The sequence below is a fragment of the Anabrus simplex genome, chromosome 2 (assembly GCF_040414725.1).
Source record: "Anabrus simplex isolate iqAnaSimp1 chromosome 2, ASM4041472v1, whole genome shotgun sequence".
In the NCBI taxonomy this organism is placed as follows: domain Eukaryota; kingdom Metazoa; phylum Arthropoda; class Insecta; order Orthoptera; family Tettigoniidae; genus Anabrus; species Anabrus simplex.
This window is the reverse complement of record NC_090266.1, coordinates 614,524,320-614,544,160: the sequence shown is the minus strand read 5'-3', so window position 1 is coordinate 614,544,160 and position 19,841 is coordinate 614,524,320. Positions and strand designations below refer to the sequence as shown.

The following is a 19,841-nucleotide window of genomic DNA, read 5'->3' as shown; positions in this document are numbered from 1 at the left end:
AAAATTGATTCCCTTTTCTAGTTGTAGTGACATCTAAAAAATTGATTGCGTTATTTTTCTCTTCTTCAAAAGTGAACTGTATTTTGGGGTCTAGAGTGTTCAAAGTGTACAAAATACTAAGACTATCGTTAAGGTCCTTGTTTATTATAGCGTATGTATCATCTAAATAGCGTACCCTTAAGTCTACCCCTTTAACGTGGTTTACAATGCGAGCATGTTCAAGGTGGTCCAAACATATATTAGCTAATATGCCCGAGGCTGGAGCCCCCATTGGGAGGCCTTCTCGTTGATATATTTTGCTACTGAGTAAAAAATAGTTCTGGTTGAGTACAAATGTCAGTATAGTCATAAACTCTTCTATTTCGGGTATACTTATACGTTTGTTTTCTGGTAAATTAGTTATGATTTTAATCATTTTCTCTATAGGGGTATTAGCATACATGTCCTTTATATCAAATGAACATGTGATATGAGAGGGTTTAAGTTTAAATTCCTTAATGATTTTGCTAAACTCACTAGAATTTCTAACGGTTGTATTAGAATAGAAAACATAATTTTGTGTTAAAAATTTGTGAATATATTGAGAAGTTTTATATGTATATTGTAATCAAGTTAACTAATGAAAAAGGTTCCACTTGATCGATACTTTCCTTTTTTTTATTATTTAGCCTTCGGCTAAATTTTTGTCATTAAAACTTACAGTACATGTTTCGATTGCTTAGCAATCATCATCAGCTGTTTCACATAATGCTTGTCATAAACTCTTCTATTTCAGGTATACTTATACGTTTGTTTTCTAATAAATTAGTTTTTATGATTTTAATCATTTTCTCTATAGGGATATTAGTATACATATCCTTTATATCAAATGAACATGTGATATGAGAGGGTTTAAGTTTAAATTCCTTAATGATTTTGCTAAACTCACTAGAATTTCTAACGGTTGTATTAGAATAGAAAACATAATTTTGTGTTAAAAATTTGTGAATATATTGAGAAGTTTTATATGTGGGACTCTTACGGAAATTTATTACTGGCCTAATGGGTATATCTTTTTTATGCAACTTAGGCATGGTCGTACTCCAAACTATCCAACTTAACGAAACCTGAATAATTCGACCAACAATAAATATAATCTTCTCCACCGGACAGTAACGAGATACAAACAAGAATGGTCTAGCAAAAGAAGGAACATTATACAACCAAGACAAGTTTGCAAGAGCATCATGCTAAAAACCGTCGAATTGAATAAATAACCAGTGCAGTGACATAGAATGAAACCAAAGACTTTTTAATTCAAAAACTAGTTTTTAATTTGTATAAGTTTTTAATCTTTAACTAACAACTGCCCCCCCCCTCCCCCATCACCTAATTGTTCCTTACTAACGTAACTTTTAATCTTAATTATGGAAATGGTTTATGCTATTTTTAACCTAAGCATTATGTGAAACAGCTGATGATGATTGCTAAGCAATCGAAAGATGTACTGTAAGTTTTAATGACAAAAATTTAGCCGAAGGCTAAATAATAAGAAAAGGAAAGTATCGATCAGGTGGAACCTTGTTCATTAGTTAACTTGATTACAATATCAATACGGAATGAAGTGGATAGTATGTAATACGAACGCCAACCAGGCAGGAAAGATAAGGTTCTTTCCAACACAGTCCCTGTACCAGTACACGGTCTCCTTGCACATGCGCAATACGAAAAATCCTTTCCAACACAGTCAAAACTGCATTCATGTATTCGTCCGTGTACTGCAGTCAAGCATTCCAACTAACTCTTCGCATCGATCCCTGGCGGTCGGAACTAGTCCGCAGTCTAAAGCATGTACTGAGCCGTACATTTCTGTGACATGCGCAGAAACACTGTATCATTGCCTCCTGCTGTACGCTGATTTCTTTGGAGTTCCTTAATCAGCTGTTTTCATGCACATTGCGCGCTCTTCTCCCATTAATAAAGTAATCAGCTGTTTGGTTACTGAGGTTAGGATGGATAGTGACGACGATTATTTACAATCTTCATCCAGTGAAGAAGAGGTACTATTTTTCGCAAAAAGAAAAAGAAATGAAATTTATTTACGTGATGGTAATTAAATATCTTTCTTTAGTTATTTATGTATTGTGCTACGTTAGGCCTATAGTTTATAAAGGCACAAAAGCTACCAGGTGAAACAAAATATACCGGTCATTGAAATACGATGCATTCTTCAGAAGAAACTGTTCCTCAGTATAATAAAAACGAGTTTTTCAAGCATTTCCGTATTACATGTAATAAATATCATTTTTGGTCCGTATTGATGATATTTGATTGAAATAATAACATTAAGTTATTTATTAGACCACCTAATCAATACAAAATGTATTTAGGTTAAGACTATGACACGTAGCAAGAAGTCTACTGATGCAAATACTTCTAACTCATAATGTTACAAGCTATCTTTGTCACCGTCAAATGATTCCACTTTTATATGCTTTTTCAACTAGAATATCTACAAACTCACAATTTACAACATTTGAACATCACTTCAAATTTTGAGATGGTCCATAGTGATCCTATTTGAAACTGTTCTTCAACTTCTATTCACCAACTTCATAACCTCAACGTGTTCTACAACTTCACCATATGCATCTGACTTTCGTCTTTTATCTTCATGATCATGATTAACTCCGGATCTCTCGACTAACTTTGACTTTTATTCTCTCTTCTTTACTTTGATTATATACGATTTTTCGCCATCGTCCAATTATAACCGCCAGACTATCAACTTTACTTTTATGCAATCTTACTACTTGTTGTATAACAATCTGTTGTTTTATCCATTGTACTTATTTTAGCAACCTTCTAAGTTAATTTTGTCAATACTTCCACTATTATATCTCATCACATTGTATTTTCAAACCATCATTGTTATTTTTAATGTTATTTTACTTCAAATCTCTTCAAGATTTTAAAATTCATTTCATTACTACATGTTATTTAGACGCTTATTTTTAATTTAAGGTTAAGACTATGGCTGATGATGCCTTCAGGGAAGGCGAAACATGTACCACTATTAGCTAACAAATCTATGTAAATCATCCAAGACGATTTTGTATTGATTAGGTGGTCTAATAAATAACTTAATGTTATTATTTCAATTTCCGTATTAGCCGAGGAGTTGCTCAAGATATTACAAATCGATATAAAGATATGAAAGAAGTGAGCATCATAAAAGACATTACGGGCAGTATGGGAAAATATTGGCATTACACCAGGTCAGTACAGTAATTGCGTTACTCCTGTTCCTTGAAGTTCATGAACGAGAATCCCTTCCAACACAACCCAATCGTGTATCAATCCCAGAACCGGTACGAAGTTAGCGCATGCGTATAGAGCGGTACATGGATGCGATAATGTACTGACAGCAAACTGCGTGTTGGAAAGAACCTATAACGTACACCTATCTAAAACTAAAGGTGAAAGTAGCAACAGCAAGCAAAAATATAACTTTTTTTAAAGAATGTTTAAGGAACGATTTAATACCCAAATTTATAAAAGGTACTCAAAAGAAAAAATTATACTCAAAATTCCATTCAGTAACTCAGAAAAAGGTGAACCGAACTTGGATAAAAAGGGAGATAAAATTCTTGTAAAAAAAGAAACAATTTCGAAACCGAGAATTATATACAACTCATCTGAAAGCTGCAGCAACTCTTTTACCGTTAGAATGAGATTCCTTCCTTAGACACAGTAGGGATAATGTACATAACTTAATGGAAAAGAAACACGTTACAATAAATAAGAAATTAGATGATCTGAAAGAGGATAAACCAAGAAAGGAGAACAGATTACAGTTTAAACCCACACTTGAACATAACAGACAACCACTCCCAGTTGAAAACCTTTCAAAGACAGTTTCCACAGATCAAGAATTGCAAATATTAGGTAAGGGCCCGAATTATAACTGGCACACACTATATAAAAATAAGGAATTAACCCTCACCTTGGCCGAAACCGAAGCAGCAATACATACCCTCCCAGTCGAGGTAGAGAATGACATGAGAGATGAAGCAAAGAAAAAAATTCCTTCCCTTATAAACGGGATAAAGAAAAACCAAGAAAATACCAAAATAAACAAGGAACTACAACGCAAAATCAAACAAAGCGATGTAGTCATAATTAAAGTAGATAAAGGAGACACTATAGTTATTTTAAATAAAACTGATTATACCGGTATAGGAAAAACAGAAACTTTCTTCAATAAGAGTAAGTTTAAGGTCGTAAGTAAAGATCCCACCACGCGAATTCAAAGAAACTTGAAAGGAATTCTTAAACAAAGTACCACCCTCCTAAATGAGCAAGAAGTACAAAGGATGATAAATATGGACCCAGGACTGCCTACAGTGAGAGCCATGCCTAAGTTTCATAAAAAAGATATACCCATTAGGCCAGTAATAAATTTCCGTAAGAGTCCCACATATAAAACTTCTCAATATATTCACAAATTTTTAACCCAAAATCATGTTTTCTATTCTAATACAACCGTAAGAAATTCTAGTGACTTTAGCAAAATCATTAAGGAATTTAAACTTAATCCCTCTCATATCACATGTTCATTTGATATAAGGACATGTATACTAATATCCCTATAGAGAAAACGATTAAAATCATAAAAACTAATTTACTAGAAAACAAACGTATAAGTATACCCGAAATAGAAGAGTTTATGACTATACTGACATTTGTACTCAACCAGAACTATTTTTTTATTCAATAACAAAATATATCAACAAGAAGGCTTCCCAATGGGGGCTCCAGCCTCGGGCATATTAGCTAATATATGTTTGGACCACCTGGAACATGCTCACATTGTAAACCACGTTAAAGGGCTAGACTTATGGGTACGCTATGTAGATGATACATACACTATAATAAACAAGGACCTTAACGATAGTCTTAGTACTTTGAACACTTTGAACACTCTACACCCCAAAATACAGTTCACTATTGAAGAAGAGAAAAATAACTCAATCAATTTTTTAGATGTCACTACAACTAGAAAAGGGAATCAATTTTACTTCGGGATACACAGAAAACCAACATTCACTCCAACCACCTTACATCCTGATTCACAAAAAAAATCCGCATATTACAGCTTTGTTAACAGAGCCTTCGAAATTCCGTTAACCAAGAAAGAGAGGAATAAAGAACTATCTCTCATTCGACAACAAGCCCTCCTTAACGGCTTTAGTTTAAAAATGATTAACGGGCTAATCACCAAACGCAAATACAAACAGCAAACAAGTTTAATTAAACAAACAGAACGAACCAAAAAATATGTGAGGTTCACTTTTAATAATCCGAACATTTACACAATCACTAATTTATTTAGGAAGCAAACAATAACACTAGACACAGGTTTTTCAATCATAGCAGGGTCAATGAGAACAATGAAGGAAAGTTTCAAAATTCAGGAATTTACAAGTTAACATGTAATCAGTGCCAGGCCACATATATCGGGCAATCCGGACGCAACTTCGCGATAAGACACCAAGAACACTTTAATGCGGAAAAACACTGAAGGTTTTCCGTAATGGGTGAACATATGAAAGAGACAGGCCACAAATTTACAAATATCAATCAGGACCTTGCAATCATCAATAGGCTAAATAAAGGAAGACTAATTAATAGTTTGGAAAGTATACATATATTTCTGGATAAGTTGCTTAATATAAATATATACATACATTATCATTATAGACTGTTATGCCTTTCAGCGTTCAGTCTGCAAGCCTCTGAGAATTTACTAAACGTCGCCACAATCCTCGATTTGCAACTAGTGTTGTGGCCTCATTTAGTTCCATACTTCTTTTCTTTAAATCGTTAGAAACAGAGTCTAACCTTGTCTAACCCCTGTAAGTACCCTGAACCAAGAACTAATTCTACCATCAATTCTCACTGAAGCCCAATTGTCAACATAAATGCCTTTGATTGATTTTAATAATCTACCTTTAATTCCATAGTCCCCCAGTATAGTGAACATCTTTTCCCTCGGTACCCTGTCATATGCTTTCTCTAGATCTACGAAACATAAACACAACTGCCTATTCCTCTCGTAGCATTTTTCAATTACCTGGCGCATACTGAAAATCTGATCCTGCCGGCCTCTCTGTGGTCTGAAACCACACTGGGTTTCATCCAACTTCCTCTCAACAACTGATCGCACCCTCCCTTCCAAGATGCCAGTAAATACTTTGCCTGGTATACTAATCAATGTGATACCTCGATAGTTGTTGCAATCCTTCCTGTTCCCTTGCTTACAGATAGGTGCAATTACTGCTTTTGTCCAATCTGAAGGTACCTTACCAACACTCCACGCTAATTTTACTACTCTATGAAGCCACTTCATCCCTGCCTTCCCACTATACTTCAACATTTCAGGTCTAATTTCATCTATTCCAGCTGCCTTATGACAATGGAGTTTTGTACCACCCTTTCCACTTCCTCAAACATAATTTCACCAACATCATTTTCCTCCTCCCCATGAGCTTGGCTGTTTGCAACACCACCAGGATGATTTCCTTTTACATTGAGAAGATGTTCAAAACATTCCCTCCACCTCTCTAGTGATTCCCTGGGATCTATTATTAGTTCACCTGAATTACTCAAAACACTGTTCATTTCCTTTTCCCCTCCCTTCCTAAGATTCTTTATTACTGTCCAGAAAGGTTTCCCTGCTGCTTGACCTAGCCTTTCCAGGTTATTACCAAAATCTTCCCATGACTTCTTTTTGGATTCAACAACTATTTGTTTCGCTCTGTTTCTTTCATCTACGTACAAATCCCTGTCTGCCTCGGCCCTTGTTTGGAGCCATTTCTGATAAGCCTTCTTTTTACGTTTACAGGCTGCTCTCACTTCATCATTCCACCAAGATGTTCGCCTTTTCCCATCTTTACACACATTGTTCATAGGCATTCCCTTGCTGTTTCTACTACAGCATCCCTGTATGCCACCCATTCACTTTCTATATCCTGAACATGCTTACTGTCTACTGTTCGAAACTTCTCACTAATCATATCCGTGTACTTCTGTCTAATTTCCTCGTCCTGGAGATTTTCTACCCTTATTTGTTTGCAGACCGATTTCACTTTCTCTACCCTAGGCCTAGAGATACTTAGTTCACTACAGATCAGATAGCGCTCTGCATCATCGAAAAATCCCCGGAAAACTCGTACATTCCCAACAGATTTCCTGAATTCGAAGTCGGTTAAGATATAGTCTATTATGGATCTGGTACCCCTAGCCTCCCATGTGTAGCGGTGAATAGCCTTATGTTTGAAGAATGTATTCATAACAGCTGAACCCATACTAGCACAGAAGTCCAGCAAACGCTTCCCATTCCCATTAGCTTCCTTATCTTCCCCACATTTACCAATCACCCTTTCGTATCCTTCAGTTCTACTCCCAACTCTCGCATTGAAATTGCCCATTAGCACTATTCTATCCTTGCTGTTGACCCTGACCACGATGTCACTCAATGCATCATAAAACTTGTCAACTTCATCCTCATCTGCACCCTCACATGGTGAATACACGGACACAATTCTTGTCGTAATTCCTCCAACTGACAAATCTACCCACATCATTCGTTCATTCACGTGCCTAACAGAAACTATGTTGCGTGCAATGGTATTCCTGATAAAGAGCCCTACCCCAGACTCTGCCCTTCCCTTTCTAACACCCGCCAAGTACACTTTATAATCTCCTATCTCTTCCTCATTATCTCCCCTTACCCGAATATCACTTACTCCTAGCACATCCAGATGCATCCTCTTTGCTGACTCAGCCAGTTCTACCTTCTTTCTTCCATAGGCCCCATTAATATTGATAGCTCCCCATCGAATTCCATTTCGTTCGCCAAGTTGTTTCCAAGGAGTCCCTCGCCTGTCAAATGGGAGTGGGACTCCATTACTCCCATAGGTCTGAGGCTTGCTTAAAATGTTCTGAGCTCAGTAAATTCATGAAGCAGGATGCACCCTACTTGCACATAGTCCAAGTGAGGATCTCTCCTCTAACGGGTTATGGACCACCGGTGAATTGTGTAGTCCTAGCCGCCTGAGCACAAGGAAGGCCATGACTCAGAATATGTCCAAGATGCCCACTCCCATTCCATAGTAACTGGTATCCCGACTCTCAGGACCACTTACTAGGCCACTCAGCCGTTGCCCATGGTTCACGAACTAGGACGTGACTACAGTAACCCACAAACATAAACCATAGTTGCTTAATAAGGATAAAAATGTAAATGAAACGAACAAACAAAGAAATCCCTTGTTTGAACATGTATTGAGATACATGGAATTACTAGGAGGCAATCAAATACGCCCAATAAAGGTAGGAAGCAATCACAAAGCAGCTACGTCACAAATAAAAGCCACCCCACTGTACATAACAACAAATGACGACACGCCTTCACTTCCCCCTCCAAACCAAGCTAGCATAACGTCCTCATCACACCGCTACTACACAGGGTCAAGGACGGAAGAGATAGATACAAACTCGTAAACATCAGAACAAGAACAAATTGGACAGGTATAAGTTTTAAAGTTTTTACAGTACAAACAATTCCTTTAGACAACACATCCCCAGGTATTCTCAATTAACAAACGCATCCTTTCTGCCAGTTACAGGTCGCACACCAAACATCCCAACTTAACGATTTCCGAATAGAATTTGTATAACCGAACAACTGGATAGGAGTAAGTTTAAAATTTTTTTTACAGTTACAATTTATTTAAAATGCAAACAACACACCCCCAGGTAATTTTTAATTAACAGATGCATTTTTTCTGCCGGTTACAGGTCGTACTCCAAACTATCCAACTTATGAAACCTGAATAATTCGACCAACAATAAACATAATATTCTCCACCGGACAGTAACGAGATACAAACAAGAAAGATCTACCAAAAGAGGAACGTTATACAACCAAGACAAGTTTGCAAGAGCATCATGCTAAAAACCGTCGAATTTAATAAATAACCAGTGCAGTGACATAGAATGAAACCAAAGACTTTTTAATTCAAAAAATATTTTTTAATTTGTATAAGTTTTTAATCTTTAACTAACTGACCCCGCCCCCTTCACGTATTCCCCGCCCCCCCCCTCCTGCATCACATAATTGTTCCTTACTAACATCCTGCATCACATAATTGTTCCTTACTAACATAAGTTTTAATCTTAATTATGGAATTGTTTTATGCTATTTTTTACCTAAGCATTATGTGAAACAGCTGATGATGATTGCTAAGCAATCGAAACATGTACTGTAAGTTTTAATGACAAAAATTTAGCCGAAGGCTAAATAATTAAAAATAAGGGAAGTATCGATCAGGTGGAAACTTTTTCATTAGTTAACTTTCTGTGGGACGTTCTGGTTCCATGCTATACCTCACACACATTGGTGAAATCCATTGGCTTGGATTCTCTTTCGAATTTCTTTGTTTATTTTCCAATCTTCTGCAAGTATACTCCCAAAAAATTTGCAGCCTTTCACAATTTCTAATGGTCTTCCAGTTACTTTAATATTCCCTCTTCTTTATTACCTCTTGTTATCACTACTGTCTTACTCTTCTCCACACTTATTTTCATTCCATATTCCTCTATCTCCCGATTCCACAGAGTAACTTGTTCTGGTAATTCCATTTTATCTTCCCGCTATATTACTATGTCGTCTGCAAAGATTAAGGCCTTTGCCTCTTTGATTCCCATTTTTTGTTGCAAACTCTTGTGGATTTCATCAGCGACTGTGATGAAGATTCGAAGTCCTGTTTCTACACTGAACCAGTTTGTTTGTCCTATGTTTTTTAAAAATGCTATTTGTTCGGGGCATCGACCTACAAAGATCTTTTGCCCCTACTTGCACCATATGTAAGGAACCTGCATGTATTTTGTAAATGGCAGAAGTGTAAAGTGTTGAATGTGAGGAAAGGAACGTTAAGGATGACACAGACACCCAGTCCCCAGGCCAAGGATAAAAATCACTTACAATTAAAAACCCCTGACCCGACCGGGAACCGGACCCTGGGCCGCCGGGTGACAGGCGGACGCGTTGCCCCTTACACTGCGGGGCCGGACTTGTCCTTTGTTAGTCTTCACAATACTTACACACTTTTCATAAATGGCTTTAATCATTTGTACTTCTGTTCTGCCCATATTTTTTTAAATCTATGTATCACGGGCTAGTTGCCGTGGTACACTGTCATATGCTTTCTCAATATCTATAAATAACATCACTAAATCCTTCCTGAACTCCCATCTTTTCCTCATCATGCTCCTTCATGCAAAAATTACAACAAATGTTGATCTCTCTCTTCTAAATCTATGTTGCTCTTCCCCAATTTCTTTTCTACTTTCATCCTCAGTCTTCCCTCTAATATCCTCTCAAAGATCTTTGCTACATGTGAAATGAGGGTGAATCCCCTATAGTTCATACAGTTTATCACCCTTCTTGAATAATAATGAGATTATCAGACCCCACATCCAATCATCTGGTACTCCTTTTTTCCCTCCATACAACTCGAAATAGTCTATATATCCAATGTAACCCTACTGGTCATGCTGCTTGTATAACCTCTCTAGCCTTCTTTAAAATACTTTGCAGTAGGTTCAGTTAGCCAAATGTATCCATATTTCTTTCAATAAAAACTTTAATTATTAACAAAATATAATTCATCTCCTATGTGGATACAAACCCTGTGTGAGTACCCACAACACACATTATATATATACACAAAACCTGCGTCTGAAAAGTTCGGTGAATGGTCTCATGAAATAAAGACAACGAAAGTTACACATAAAACTCCTTTACTGGCCTTCAAAGTAATCTCTGTTAGCTACAACACGCTTTGGACATCGACCATAAAGCTGCTGGAAGCTGGCAGCAAACGCTTCTTTTGGAATCTCCCGGAGAACCCTTGTCACGCGTTGTTGGATACCTGCTACACTGTCAAACCGGTGGCCTTTCAATGCTAATTTAAGACGGGGGAACAAAAAAAATCTGCTGGCGCCAAATCCGCAGAATACGGAGGGTGTGGAAGAACAGTCGCCTGGCGTTCAGCGAGAAACTGGGTCACGCGGATCGCGGTGAGCGGACGGGCATTGTCGTGGAGGAGCTTCCACTGACCACTCCGGTACAGTTCAGGCCAAACCCATCTGATGCATTACAGTAGCCGTTTCAAAACTCCCTCGTAGAATTCTGCATTGACAGGTGTATCCCTCCTGTAATGATGGTTTTCAACACCTCCAGATTTTGGTCACAAGCGTCAATGAAATCTCCCGACGTTTCCATCCGAGTTTGCTTCTGCTCCTCTGTCAGGTTGTGCGGTACAAACCGGGCACAAATCTTCCGCTTTTTCAAATGTTCATGAACAATGGTCCTTACACTGTCCTTGCCTACACCCACCTCATCTGCTATCATTCGTAAGGGCTGTCGCCGATCATTCGCAAGCATCTGTCACACTCGTTCGATGTTGTCTGGAGATGTGCTTGTGGTTGGTCGAACTGAACGCGCCTCGTCCTCAACACCTTCCTTTCCATCTCAACAGCGTTTAAACCAGTCAAAAACGCACTTTTTACTCATTGCTTGAGCGTGGTAAACTTGCACTAACATTGCGTGTGTTTCCGTTGCCGTTTTGCCTAGGTGGAAGCAAAACTTCATGTTAACGCATTGCTCCGTTTTGCACTCCATTGTGCAATGACACGAGTCCCCACACGGACTCCGTGCGATGTGTTGCAGCATTCAACTCCGTTTAACTGTGTTCAGTTGACCGATAGGGAGCTCTTGGCGCCATGTCTCGCAATGCGTATGCGCATCGTCCGAACTAGCACGGTGTACAACCTAGGGGACCATTCACCGAACTTTTCAGACACTGCTTGTATATATAAAGGTTCAATTTTTCTTAGAAAACTGTACATGTGAGGAACGTATACAATACCATGCGATCATTCCTTCTTTCGAGCGACTGTACACATAATTACTTTATGAAATAGCGGAAAGATTTTTGCTAGTGGTTAACGTCACATTACCACATCAAAGGTTTTTGGTGACCCAAATATGAAAAAGGGCAAGGTACGGGAAGGTATCGGCAATGGCCTTAATTAAGGAAGCCTACCATTTGCCCGGTGTGAAGATGGGAAACAAGCACGAAAATTTTTTTTAGGGTTGCCAACGGTGGGATTCAAACCCACCACCTCCTGAATGCAAGCTCATAGCTCTGTGACCTTAACTACACGGCCAACTCCTTGGTACAGCACAAAGAAAACGCATACCTACAGTATATAAATATGCATTTTTGCAAGATCATGTTTTAAAAAACAACAATTTTGGTCCAGGTTGTTGTTATTTCTGCCAGGTTATGGAACTGTGCCCTACCGAGCTCGATAGCTGTAGACGCTTAAATGTGGCCAGTATCCAGTAATCGGGAGATAGTGGGCTCGAGCCCCACTGTCGGCAGCCCTGAAGGTGGTTTACCGTGGTTTCCCATTTTCACACCAGGCAAATGCCGGGGCTGTACCTTAATTAAGGCCACGGCCGCTTCCTTCCAACTCCTAGGCCTTTCCTATCCCATCCTCGCCATAAGACATATCTGTGTCGGTGCGATGTTAAAAAAAAAAAACCTGTGCCCAGAAAGGTGGTTTAAAACTGAAGAATTATGAATTACCGGTAAGTACATGATTACTAGGCTAAATTGTCTTTCTTATCCTACATACGCTTTCTAATGTGACAACGAATATAAAGAAATGGCTACAGTAAGCAAGAAGGCAGGAATGAGCATATGAAGTGATTCTTCAGATCACATCAATCAACTCAGATTTTTCTAAGCATAATCTTCCAGTGTTATTCATATTCTGAGGACATACACAACATCCATCCTTAAAGGAACATAATCCATTTATATTTGTAAATAACTTGTGACACGATCTCCAATTGTCATTCTCCAATCACGTTCCACTTGTGCATTTCATTCAGGATATAAGTAGAAGGAAAATCACATTGTATTCTTCTTCCACTGGGATATTGCACTGACGTACAATAACCAAAAGTTTTCTTTCATTAAAATAGAACAACCTTATACAAACCGTAAGGTAAATGTGCAATAGACCTACAGAATATGTTATTTTTACATCATTATAATTTCACTCAATTTAATATGCAGAAAATTTGCTACTACATACTACACATTCAAACACTGTTTTTCTTAACCCTCTTGGAGCTAAGAGCCAATCTGGTCAGCCGCTCCCCATCAGCTGGAAGATGCCAGAGCTCCGCCTCCACTCTACTACTGTAAAGTGCCAGGCCGTTTTCAGTGGAAATACATGTATTTTAAAATTTGCGTATATCTACTGGTGTATAGCAAATACCAGCATGAAATTTTCTATATATCGACTACATAGAATAAACAACTGGTTTAGGGTGATATAAAGAGTATAAAACGTTTTTTGTTGATTTATAGTTGTTGATAAAGTTTATTTTTAGGAAGAGAAAAATATTTTCGCACTTTCTCACTCAATATCTACTCTGAAAAAATAATTTACGATACAAAAGAATATACGTAATTATGTATAGGCTAATGTATTTCTAAATACAATTCTATAGAATAACTAATTTGAACAAAAAAATAAAAACATAAAAAGTAAAAATTCAAACATATGCCACTAGTAAAAACAAGACAATTTTTCTCACCGATAAAATTTGCGTATATGTATCGAGGTATGGCAAATACTGACAAGAAACTTTTTTACGTGCGGACAACACAGTATTAAAATAATTCTGAATTATTAAATAAGTAAAAAATAATAGTTGATATTATAGTTTTTGTTTTCAGAAAAAAATTCATTTTCGGTTGTAGTATATATTAGAAAAATAATTTTACAATACAACAGAATTTACGATCACAGCTTGAATTGGGACTTCTCAATAGTATTGACTAGAATTTATCACTGCGTGAGTTGGGGTTTCTTCAGCTGTTATAGTCGCCTGAGTCATAAGAATTTTTAAAACACCGGAATCTTGGATAAAATCGTTAATATTCAATTTATAGTCTACATGTAGCTGGAAATGAAATCCAACATTCAACTCATTAAAATTATGAAGCATGAATGTGTCAGGTATAGGCAGCTATTAAGAAATGAAATCCAACTACATGTGGACTGTAAATTGAATATTAACGATTTTGTAAAAAAATCACTCTCATTTATGACACATACATACGAATAATAATATTTATATCACACCAACAAAACGCATAAGTTTCTTTTATTAGACTGTAAAATGAAAGGAAATCAATTTTATAGGTATCTCTGAACACTTGGAGATAAGGTTTGTTATGTTTTTTGGCCATAACATGAGGAGAAAATACCAGAAACTGTCACAGACACAGCTCCCTGAAATACATTCAACTCATTAAAATTATGAAGAATGAATGTGTCAGGTATAGGCAGCTATTATGAACCAATAACCCAAAGCTGATACATGGTGTGCATTTTTTTTTTTTAATTGTCACACCTATCTTTCAGGTGGTGATATGAAATAGACCCTCAGAAAAGCTCAATAAAGCTTCAAAATAAGGGGTACCAAAAACTGTTCTTCTGTACAAGGCTAGGTGGAAGTTTTCTGCTTATAATGTACAGGATATCTGTAATGTTTAGGCTGTAACTCATAAACAATGATTAGTTGATTAAAGGGTCATTTATTTTGTTATCATACAATACAATCTGCATCAGTTATAGCTGTAAAACCTGCCAGTCTTATGGCCGGTTTCTGAAATGACAGTTATCTGTAGATGGGTAGTTACCAGTGACTTAACATGGTGATATGTTTAAAATGAGTTTCCGAAACAACAGTTATCGGCTTCTTCACAGTTATCTCCTCAAAGACTGGAGCTGCAGTTACCTCTATGTTAGAACTGATTCCAACAAATACCGCTATGAGGCGCCACTCCATACCGTTTCGTACATGGTCTTATATTACTTTCGTAAACATTAGAAAGTGATAATGAAGTGGTTATAATATATTTAGTCATTCATTGTAGTTTTAACGTGCTTGGGTGTGCTGGACTCGACAATACTTCGGTTAGTACGTTTACTTCCATGTTATCACTGGCTTTAGTCACTGATTACACTTGTATGGTGTCATCTGTCCCAGCTGTTTAGGTTATAATCTCCTCGGAGCATGACGCCTCTACTGTAGATATATCTTCCAATACGGGAAATGAATCGTCAAATAAAATGGAACTCGAGTCGAACGGATTTTCACCAGGCTCTAATTGATCTTTCAGTGCAGCTATAATGTTAAAATCTCTTTCGTCATGCTTTGAATCATGAGTCCCACCAACAGTTACCGTAGTGAACACAATCTGAAATTATGGAGGATTGACCATTAATATTTACATTTATACCAAATAATAAATATCTTAGGTACCGGTATGCATTTAATATTAACCTGCTGAATAATAAATATAGATTTTTCATTGCTTTTTTTAATGCCATTACATCCTTTAACCGGTGACGTGAGGTCTCATAGACTCCTAATAAACATAAAACATCTGGACTTCTTTAATTAAAAGTCTTGCAGGGAGCTGTAGTTTGTCATCTTATCTGTTTCAACACACTTCACATCCTGAGTCAGGGCTAGCTCGCTACGTTCGATTTAAGTTCTTAAGTGGACTTCACGTCAGCAGTTACAAGAGTATTTTTCTCGATGCATGTTGCGTGGTCAGTGTATTAAAAATTTAAAAAATGGCAACAGTTGCAGCGAGAACAGACGGATATAGCACCATCAGTGCAGAACTTCAGTGTCTGAATGATAGGTTCCAAAGTCTGCGGCACGTTTTCATTTATGTGATTATTTTCGTTTCCGCTTGTTCTGTTCTGGATCAATGAAAAGTGATCTGATTGACGACAACGTTCAAGGTGAAATTTAAGACGATGTCTGCATACTGTCAATAAGAAAGAAGAGGAAGTAATATATACCTAATTTTTACATCATTAGATCGTACGTATTTTCATATTATGAGAGATTATTACATGCTGAATCAGACTGATTGACATGACTGTGTACGCATTTGCCAACCATTTTTCATTGTAGAAAACTTCTGCTAGTAAAAGTAACTAGATATTACCAAAATAACCCTAAAAACATTTGCGTAGAGACATCTACACTATAAATTGAGGATAGTTATGTCCACCTTTTCAATACAAAAACAATGTGAGGTCATTAGCACATCACATATTTATTACCTTTCAAACATTGGGACCGGTTTCGGCATTATTTGTATGCCATCATCAGCCATAGGAAACTTAGTGACAAGGCCTAAGTACAATATTAACATAACTTACAACATATATATATATATATATATAAATGAACATATTCTTATATTGACTATTAAAATTTTTTTTGGTGTACACCATAAAACCTTAGATTAAGATTGGTAGCATATTTTATGCGACATATTATGACTTTATACAATTATTTGACTACAGTTAAAACTTTTTGTCAGTTTTTCTAAATATTACAAAGTGTTAAAAGAGCATCCAGATAACAATTTTCAATCTTTAAAAACTTTTATAACTAAATTGACATGCATTAAAATGAAATCGCCTACTGACAGATGGGAAACAGTGGCGTATTTGTACTAGGTATGGAGATAAGTTACATTATAAGTCTGTAGTAATTCTATAACTTGCGTTAATATAGTTTGGTTATTTAATAACAAGTCGAATAAAATGATAAATTCGGCTGATATTTTAAACTTTAAAAACATTAATTGTCCATTGTAGAGGTCCCTTTTTCAGTGAAGATATATAGTGAGCAAAGCAGTTCCTCTTAGAATCGATTGCAGGTTCACTCTATTTTAGGTGGATTTTGGATTGAATACATTTCTTATTTCGTAATGTAATGTCGTTGAGCAATGTTCGTAATGTAATATTCCGTCATTTATGCTAATGTTCATAAAATGTAGATCGACTTGATAGAAGTGGACTGATGAACCAAAATTTCTTGGACCATTACATTCAAGGTCTTTGAGGTTCTAGAAATATCTCAATCCAAGACGGACCTAAGAAGAAAGATTATATATACTATGTATTAGCGTAAGAATAACTAAGTTTAATAGGCATTATTTTCGTTTAAGTAGAAACTCACCCTAAGCACTGTGTTGTCGAGAATGAAGCTGATGAGGAACTGTCTACCGAAAAGGCAGAAAGCAGACTACGAGTATTAGAAGAGGGGCGGAGCATGTTATGTAGGGGAAGGGGGATCGAGATAATGTGAGGTTATTGGTCGGGAGGGCGTGGATTACGGAGGGGATGGTATATGAGCATATTGCGCACCATAACATAACATTTCCATTAACATGTTTGTATAATGTATCATTTTTCACATTTTTATGTACTGAATTTTAGTAACTGGCTAAACCTTTAGCTGTATATTTTCAATACGGACCAAAAATGAGATATATAACATGTAATAAGGTGAGGAGTAAGGAGGGAGCTCTCCCAGTTCTGGTAATACTGCCAACTGAATGGAAATTAAATCTGAATTGAATCGGTAGTATGATCGAACTATATGAATTTTCTAAACCTTTATTACCTTGGCATGAATTCTCTGAAATATCATTTCCACAATCACTTTCACAATTGCCACTGCTATACGCAGTACTATTAATTCTCAGAAATATCACTTCCACAATCGTCGCTTATCTGCAGTACTATTAATTACAATCTCGCCTATGGCTATTTCCATGACACCGTCGTGCTTCCAGTATGTACGTCCGATGTCTCACGGCGATGCATAATCCATTCATAGTGTGTGTTTCAAAGGTTGCCAAATCTTGCAGATAACCGATGTCTACAGATTCAGCACTACGGAGCCCAGGTATCACTAAAAGTTGCACGTACTGTAAAATTCCTTACATTTTCCACCAAAAAATGTTCATGAAACTTCTACTTGAAGAAGAACTTTTCTTAAGTTTATACACTCTGTAGGGTATTGAACAATGCTACACTTTCTTGAATGTGACAGACAAAGAAGAATTGCAAGTTTCAGCCCAGTTAAATCGCACTAGGTAATTATCAGAATTTCTCTCAATGAACAATAAGTTTCCAGTTTATCATTAAATATAAACTTTGTTTTAAGTCCTACAAAGAAAATGAAATAACATTCTGTAGTTGTTACAGGCAAATATGCATGCATCGATTTGAGTGCACACTCACAGCAAAACGTAATTTAAGAAAACCCTTCAAACACTATGTCTGCACCAGGCACATGAGTTATTTCAGCACATAGGAATCAGTGCTAAGTGGATACAGAGCATGCTGTATTACAGCAACATTCAAACCAGCAGCTTCTCAAAATAATTTCAGTAATCTTGAATTATAGTCTTGCTTACAAAGCAAAACTAAAATGTATCTGATCACCTTCAAAATCAATCCTCAAACACTAAAATACACTCTATGTAGGCTGTCAAAGACTGGCAGGCACTATGAACTCGCATAAAACGTCTACATTTATTATAGTGTGAATCCTGAATATATTTGAAGAACGATGAAATACAGCATTTCGTGTACGTGAAGTCACTAGTCCGAAAGCTACAATAATATTCAGGATGTCAAAAGCAATCAAAGTTCTCAGAAGTCATTAAAAAACTTTGTTCCTGAACACCAAATGAAGTAGGAACACAACACCACAATGTAACACACTACCAATGCCGTAATTCATTCATAATACACCCTAGCCTATTATGAAAACCTGTCAAAACAAGCTCGTAACAGGGATACCACCATCACCACGATTCACTCACAAACGTATACAACTACAGGTAAAAAAAAAATTGAAAACAACCAAATACTAATAAACCGGCAACAATGAATGTACTAGGCAAAATGTGGAGGTCAACACGTGCAACATCACCCACTACAAAATTGTAAACAGTACTCCTTACAACACGGAGGTAAAGGAGAGGAAAAAAAAGTGAAACGCCGCAGAGATATTTACAAATCCACGTACACAGCCCAAATTCTATATCGCATACATTTCCAATACACTGGTCAGGAAGAAAAATAACAACAGAACGTCAGGATGAACGAGTGTTAAATAAACACCGCGTTCAAGCTAGTCGAGTTTAACACGAACAGGGCACACATGCCATGCGGCGAACACGGCATATAGAGGTGAACGTCATTTAATAAACTATTACCTAACTACAACAGTACTTATAAACAATACCTTGATTTCCCTCCTTACGACGCATCTCATTCAAAACAACAATGATTTAATCACATATCTCTCACTACCACTAAACACAACCGCCATTTTGAAATACACACTGCTTAACTCACTGCTACCTGATACCTTTTCTCACGGATAGTGAAATAGTAAGATTCCAAGATTATTTTGTATAGGAAGGATAGTATTCCAATCAAAATTACAATCGCAAGGAATTTCCTATGTTATTATTCATATTTATTTATTTATAAATAGAAGAGATAAGTATGGTGTACAAGTACATACAAAATACGGATTATTCTTCTTCTTATTATTATTATTATTATTATTACTATTAATATTATTATTTTCTTATCTTCTTGCGTTCCGGCCTTCTAAGGACCACGTTACAATTTCAATTGTTCCTCCTTAGTTGTTCTTTCCTTTTTTTCCAGTATTCTTTCATTGTTCCACTGTGTTTCTTTTTTTCCTGTCTTCAGTCCACTTTGTGCCTGTTTTCTTTTCCTTCCTCCCTTGGAATCCTTCAATTTGTAAGACTTTCTTCCTAAAAATATTTCTTTCCAATAATTCT

General features: G+C 36.7%; 1 protein-coding gene across 2 annotated transcripts in view; it reads right to left on the bottom strand.

The window, feature by feature from the left end:
* lgs (legless) overlaps positions 1-19,389 on the bottom strand; it is a 381,497-nt gene extending 362,108 nt beyond the window's left edge. For both annotated transcript variants that reach the window (XM_067141019.2, XM_067141020.2), the window contains exon 1: positions 19,271-19,389. The gene's annotated coding sequence lies outside the window, so the exon portion shown is untranslated. The remainder of the gene's footprint in view (positions 1-19,270) is intronic.
* Positions 19,390-19,841: the final 452 nt, after the last annotated feature.